Here is a 5,940-nt window from a genome sequence, read left to right as displayed (position 1 = left end):
TCGTTGTTGATGTTGCGGGTGTGCGCTGCTAGTGTGGCTGCGTGAGTTCAGGTTTGCTGTCTCTTTGTTACCTCTGTTTTTGCTGCTGCTATATCGTTTCTCTTTTGTTGTTGCGTCGGCATTTGGTGCGTGAGTAGTGGTGCTACGTCATTTGGTGTTGTGAGGTTTGTTCTTGTTTCGTGTTGTTTTTAGAAAATTCCCTGTATCTCATGGTAATTTGTTTCTCATGGGGGCATTTTCGTGAATAAATCAACAACTTTTTCATTATTGTGGGCTCCTCAGCTGAATAAAGTTGTTGGTTTATTTACGAAAATGCCATATAAGAAACAAAATTTGTTTCTCACCATGAGAAACTGGGGCATCCTCGTTGTTTTTTGTTTGGGTGCAATTCGTCCTTGAGGTTGGTGCTTGCCTCTTCATTCTATTTGCTGCCAATTTTTTTTTGGTGGTGCTATTTGGTTTGTGGATTTTGGGTTGTCTTGGTTTGTGGATTTTGGTGGTGCTATTTGGTGGTAATTGTGCATCCAATTGTCTCGTATTGTTTTTTGGTTCCATAGCTCGTGTTTGAGTTCGTTAGTTTAGCTAGTTTGGTGGTGTTGTGGTTGCCGATTTGGTTAAATTTTGGCGGCATTTGTGCTTATCTATATTGTTTTCTGGTTGCATAATCGTTGAGTTAGTTTGTTGATTGAGCTAGTTTGGTATTCTGATCAATGGGGGCTCAATGTAACCATGCATTTGAGTCTATTACTGAAGCAGATCGTAGGAGTTTTCCTACTGTCACCGATGAGCAATGGAAAGAACTTCTAGCTGTCGTTCAGCGCTCGAGTTCTTCGTCTAATCGCACTTATAATTCTGTTGATTGGCTCATCGATACTGATGCTTCAAATCATATGTCTGGTAATATTGACTTATTTACGAATCTATCTGATATTTCGTCTCCTGTTGGTTTGCCTAATGGGAAGAGCACTACATACAAAAGAAGGGAGAGTTATTCTGTCTGATAATTTAATTCTTGATAGCGTACTTTATGTTCCTGCTCTTAAATGCAGCTTGTTGTCTGTGTCTCAATTATTAGAAAAATAATCCTAGTTTGTTATGTTCACTTACAAGTTATGCATTATTCAGGACCGCAGTTTGAGGAACATGATTGGAGCGGGGGAGCATTGTGATGGGGTCTATATTTTTCGTTCGGTTCATGCTCGGAATCCTCGGGCAAACAAAGTGGTAATTTCATATGCAAGTTTGTAATGGCACAAACGTCTTGGTCATCCGTCGATGCAAGTGGTTAGTTCTCTTCCGGGAGTTTCTCAAAACTCTCATGGTCATAATAGTTCTTCTTGTTGCTTGTTTGATTGTGATATTTGTTTTATGGGGAAGCAACCCCGCAACTCTTTTCCTTTGAGTACGAGTAGGGCATCTGGTATTTTTGATTTGGTTCATTGTGATATTTGGGGTCCAAATAAGATTGTTTCTAGCAGTGTTGCTCGTTATTTTCTAACCATTGTTGGTGATTTTTCTCGTGCTACTTGGATATTTTTTATGGTTGGTAAATATGAAGCTTCACAGTTGATTCGTGAGTTTTGTGCTATGGCTAAGACTCAATTTGGTCGTCAGGTGAAGGTGGTCCGTAGTGACAACGGCCAATAGTTTCTCAGTTTGGGGTCTTTCTTTGCTAAGAAAGACATTCTACATCAAACGTCGTGTGTTGACACGGCTCAGAAGAATGGTAGAGTTAAACGTAAACATCGTCACATTCTCAATGTGGCTCGTGCTCTTCGATTTCATGAAAAGTTGATTAAGTATTTTTGGGGTGAGTGTGTTATGACTGCCGTTCATTTGATTAACAAGACCCCGACTCCGGTTCTTCGAGGGAAAACCCCTCATGAGTGTTTGTTTGGTCAAGTGCCGTTTTATGATAGCATTCGGGCTTTTTGTTGTCTTGCTTATGCTGCTGATTGTCCTCGGATTAGAGACAAGTTCGGTTCTCCACTACTACAAAAACATGAATATAGAACGCCTAAAACTTGTTATATAGAACGCCTCAGAGGCGTTCTTCTGAGGGGGTGCCCTATAAAGTCTACAGAACGCCTCTTTGAGGCGTTCTATATCTAACACAATACAGAACGCCTATCTAAGATAGGCGCTTCATATTTAAGGTACAGAGTGAATAAATAACAAGGAAAAGAGAGCCGTCATCTTAGAAAAGGCGCTCTATAACTATATGAAAAGAGGGCGCCTATCACAGATAGGCGCTCTCTTTTCTTAATTTTTCTATCAAAAAATAAATTATTATTATTATTATTATTATTATTATTATTATTATTATTATTATTATAATAATAATAATAATAATAATAATAATAATAATTAATATGGAGTACACAATAAATAAAACACCTGTACCAATAGGGCAATACATAGTATAAATTAAAATAGCAAATATTTGAGTTGCAATAACTAAATTACATTACAAATTCTTACAAGAAATTTACATAACAAATTCTCTAATACAACTAATACAATTACGTTAAGCCGATTGTGTTAAGCTTGCTATTGTCAAGCAAATTTCCATGCTAATATCTGTAAAAACATGTAACAACAAATGATAAGACTATAATTGCAATGTAATTTAAAGTAAATTTTATACAACTTCAAACAAATATAGATCTTAATACAATTTTAATTAAGGCATTTCCCACAAGAAATCAAAGTAAACCCAATTCATAATGTCACTCATATATGTTTAAACAAAACAATTAAAGAAACTAAATATAAAAAATGAAGAAATAGAAATTAACCAACCTGCCAAACAAAACAATCAAGACAGGGGAACGATTTGAAACAATTAAACCAGACAAATTGCTACTCCCCTCTTCACAGATCAAACAATCCAAGGATTAGAAGGTAAAATTATATAGCTAGACTGATTACAACAATTTAATTTCCCTGATGTAGTTCATCATGTTCTCGCTTCGACCTGAATATAACCCTTGAGGCCTTGATCTTTCTATGTTAGAAAAGATCCAGGAATATAATGCATAAACAGAAATCTACTTTACCTTAGATGCTTCTTTATTCTTTCATTTTTTCAATTATATTTTACAAAAGTAGAATATTCAATCATTTCATTGAATCTAAGTATTATGCCAACATTCTAAATTGAATTTTACCCACAATTCGACCAATAACAAGCATGCAAACAATCATGAATCATCATATAATAAATTCACAATTATCTGAAAATTCAAATCAAGGATCTCTAAACCAAAAGCATAAATCAAACTGAATTTTCAAATTCAACCCCTACCATACACTTAACATATAATTAAAAATAATCAAAGTCAAATTCAGCACGAAGTATCACAAATATCTAGTACCCAGAAACTTAAATCAACTTGAACAATCATCATCTACAACATTCAAACAGAAAAATCTTCCAAAATGATATTCAATGATAACAAAGAGAAACATCGATCTTACCTACCACCACATCATTACTGGCTAAGGAGGAGGATGCGAGGCTCCTTGTTCATCACTTCGTCATTGGCTAATTTGGAGTGCACGATTCGGTTCATCGGTTTGAAATTTCTAAAAGAGGATGAGAGGATCTAAAGAGGAAGAGAGGAGAAGGAGGCGAAAGAAAAAAAAAATTTGAAGGGAATGAGATAGTAGCGGCGAATTTGATTCATCAAAGGGACTTAAGTTCTAGGGTTTTTGATCTTGTCGGTTTCTTTTAATTGTTATTTTTAAAAAATTTTATTATTATTTTAAAAGAAATAGAGCGCCTAACTAAGATAGGCGCTCTATATTACAAAGTCACTTTTTATTAAAATAATAATAAATCATATAGAACGGTTAAGTGGGGAAGGCGCTCTATAACTTTTAACTTACAAAACGCCCATCTTACTTAGGCGACCTATAAAATACTAGAGATCGCCTATCCAACTTGACTGTTGTGTATTGTGTGATTCTTTTTCCCATTTTTGTGGTAGTGCTCGTTCCCGGAAGTGTATCTTCGTTGGTTATCCCAATGGGAAGAAAGGTTGGCGCTTGTATGACTTGGTTACTAATGAATTTTTCATTAGTCGTGATGTTCAATTTTTTGAAGATAAGTTTTCGTATCTTGAGTCTCTTCCGGATGAACAACAAATACTATGAGAAAAATATTTTTCAAACCCACCGATGTGGGATTACGATGATAATGTTGAGTTTATGGTGAATGATGAACAAATGGGGGGGGGACGCAAATCCCCAAGCAACCTCCTCCACAGCCAGGCCGCAGGAGAACATGCTCAGCCGCAGCCCAGCTGCGGCCCAGTCTGCCCAGCACACCCTGCAATTGTCCCCAACAGTAGGAACCGCAGCCAGGCCGCGGGAAAAGGCTCCCTGCCGCAACCCAGTTGCGGACCTTGCGCCCAGCAGCAACAACAAGGTGGGAGCGCTACTACCCAGCCCCAGCAGCAAGCTGGGCTGCCTGCCCCGACCGAGCCAGCCACCGGTGCGCCAGGTGTTGACCGGCACCCGGTGGTGGCGTTAGATGGTGGTTTGACGTCTCATGATAATTTTTGTAGTGTTGAGCGACCGACTAGTATTGTTAAGCGTGCAATAGTTGATGAAAATATTTTAATTAATCCGGAATATTTGAGGGGGAGTTCGTCGCTTAATTTGGGTCGTGGTCATCTTGAAAAACGGACTCCTTCATGGCATCGGAATTATGTCATTCATACTATCATTACTGAAAATATGGACCCCTCTACATCAATTGTCGTCCCTCCTCAATCACATTCCTCAGGTAAACCGTTCCCTATAGCTTGTCATGTTGAATATAATCGTTTTTCTATGAGACACAAGTGTTTTCTAGCGACGATTACTAAGGGAAAGGAACCATCTTCATTCAAAGAGGCAGTTAAAGATATCGGATGGCGTAAGGTGATCTAAGATCGATGAGATTGACGCTTTAGAACGTAATGGCACATGGACAGTTGAGGATCTTCTTCCCGGCAAGAGGGCTATTGGCAGTGGTTAGGTGTACAAAATCAAGTACACCGACAAAACGAAGGTAGAACGTCTCAAGGCTCGTTTAGTTGTTCATGGCAACCGACAGGTTGAAGGTGTTGATTATAGTGAGACGTTTGCTCTTGTTGCAAAGATGGGTATGATACTTGTTTTGTTAGCTGTTGCTGTATCTTTAAATTGGGAGTTACATCAGATGGATGTTCATAATGCTTTTCTTCATGGTGATTTGGATGAAAAAGTGTATATGCAGTTTCCTCCAGGGTACGGTACTCTGACACCTGGCAAAGTTTGCAGGTTGCAGAAGTCTTTATATAGCTTGAAACAAGCCCTGAGATAGTGGTTCTTAAAGTTGTCTGGTGCTCTGCGAGCTTTTGGGTTTAAAAACTCATATGCTGATTACTCCCTATTTAGTTATGTACAAGGCAGTGTCTCTTTGCATGTTCTTGTATATGTCGATGACTTGATTATTGCAGGCTCCTCTCATGATGCTATTGTTAGGTTCAAAGCCTATTTGTGCAAATGCTTCTCTATATGAAGGATTTGGGTCTACTTAAGTATTTCTTAGGCATTGAGGTTGCTTGGAGTCCCGAGGGCATATTTCTTTCTCAACGAAAGTATACTCTAGATATTTTGATTGAGGCGGGGATGTTGGGTTGTAAACCCATTGACACTCCGATGGAGCAAAACCATCGTCTTGCTCATGCTTCCGATGAACCGTTTGCTCAACCGAAACAATATCGTCGTTTGGTTGGCCGGTTGGTCTATTTGTCGGTCACTTGACTAGTGTTAAGTTATTCAGTGCATGTTTTGGCACAATTCTTGAGTGTTCCACATGTTTCTCATTTGAATGCGGCCATTCATGTCTTGCGCTATCTTAAGGGTAGTCCGGGACAAGGTATTTTGTTGCGACCTACGATGGATTTA

At 38.5% G+C, this 5,940-nt stretch overlaps 1 long non-coding RNA gene across 1 annotated transcript; it reads right to left on the bottom strand.

The window, feature by feature from the left end:
- Nucleotides 1-2,425: 2,425 nt before the first annotated feature.
- LOC145559329 (uncharacterized) lies at nt 2,426-3,673 on the bottom strand. Its single transcript, XR_014092698.1, has 2 exons — nt 3,481-3,673; nt 2,426-2,872 (listed from the first exon to the last, which is right to left on the bottom strand). It is a non-coding gene; the product is annotated as an uncharacterized LOC145559329 (long non-coding RNA).
- Between the last annotated feature and the right edge of the window lie 2,267 nt (nt 3,674-5,940).

The sequence above is a fragment of the Chenopodium album genome, chromosome 1, assembly GCF_948465745.1.
Source record: "Chenopodium album chromosome 1, dcCheAlbu1.1, whole genome shotgun sequence".
Lineage (NCBI taxonomy): Eukaryota > Viridiplantae > Streptophyta > Magnoliopsida > Caryophyllales > Amaranthaceae > Chenopodium > Chenopodium album.
The sequence above is the reverse complement of the archived record's forward strand: the minus strand, read 5'-3'. Positions and strand labels throughout refer to the sequence as shown.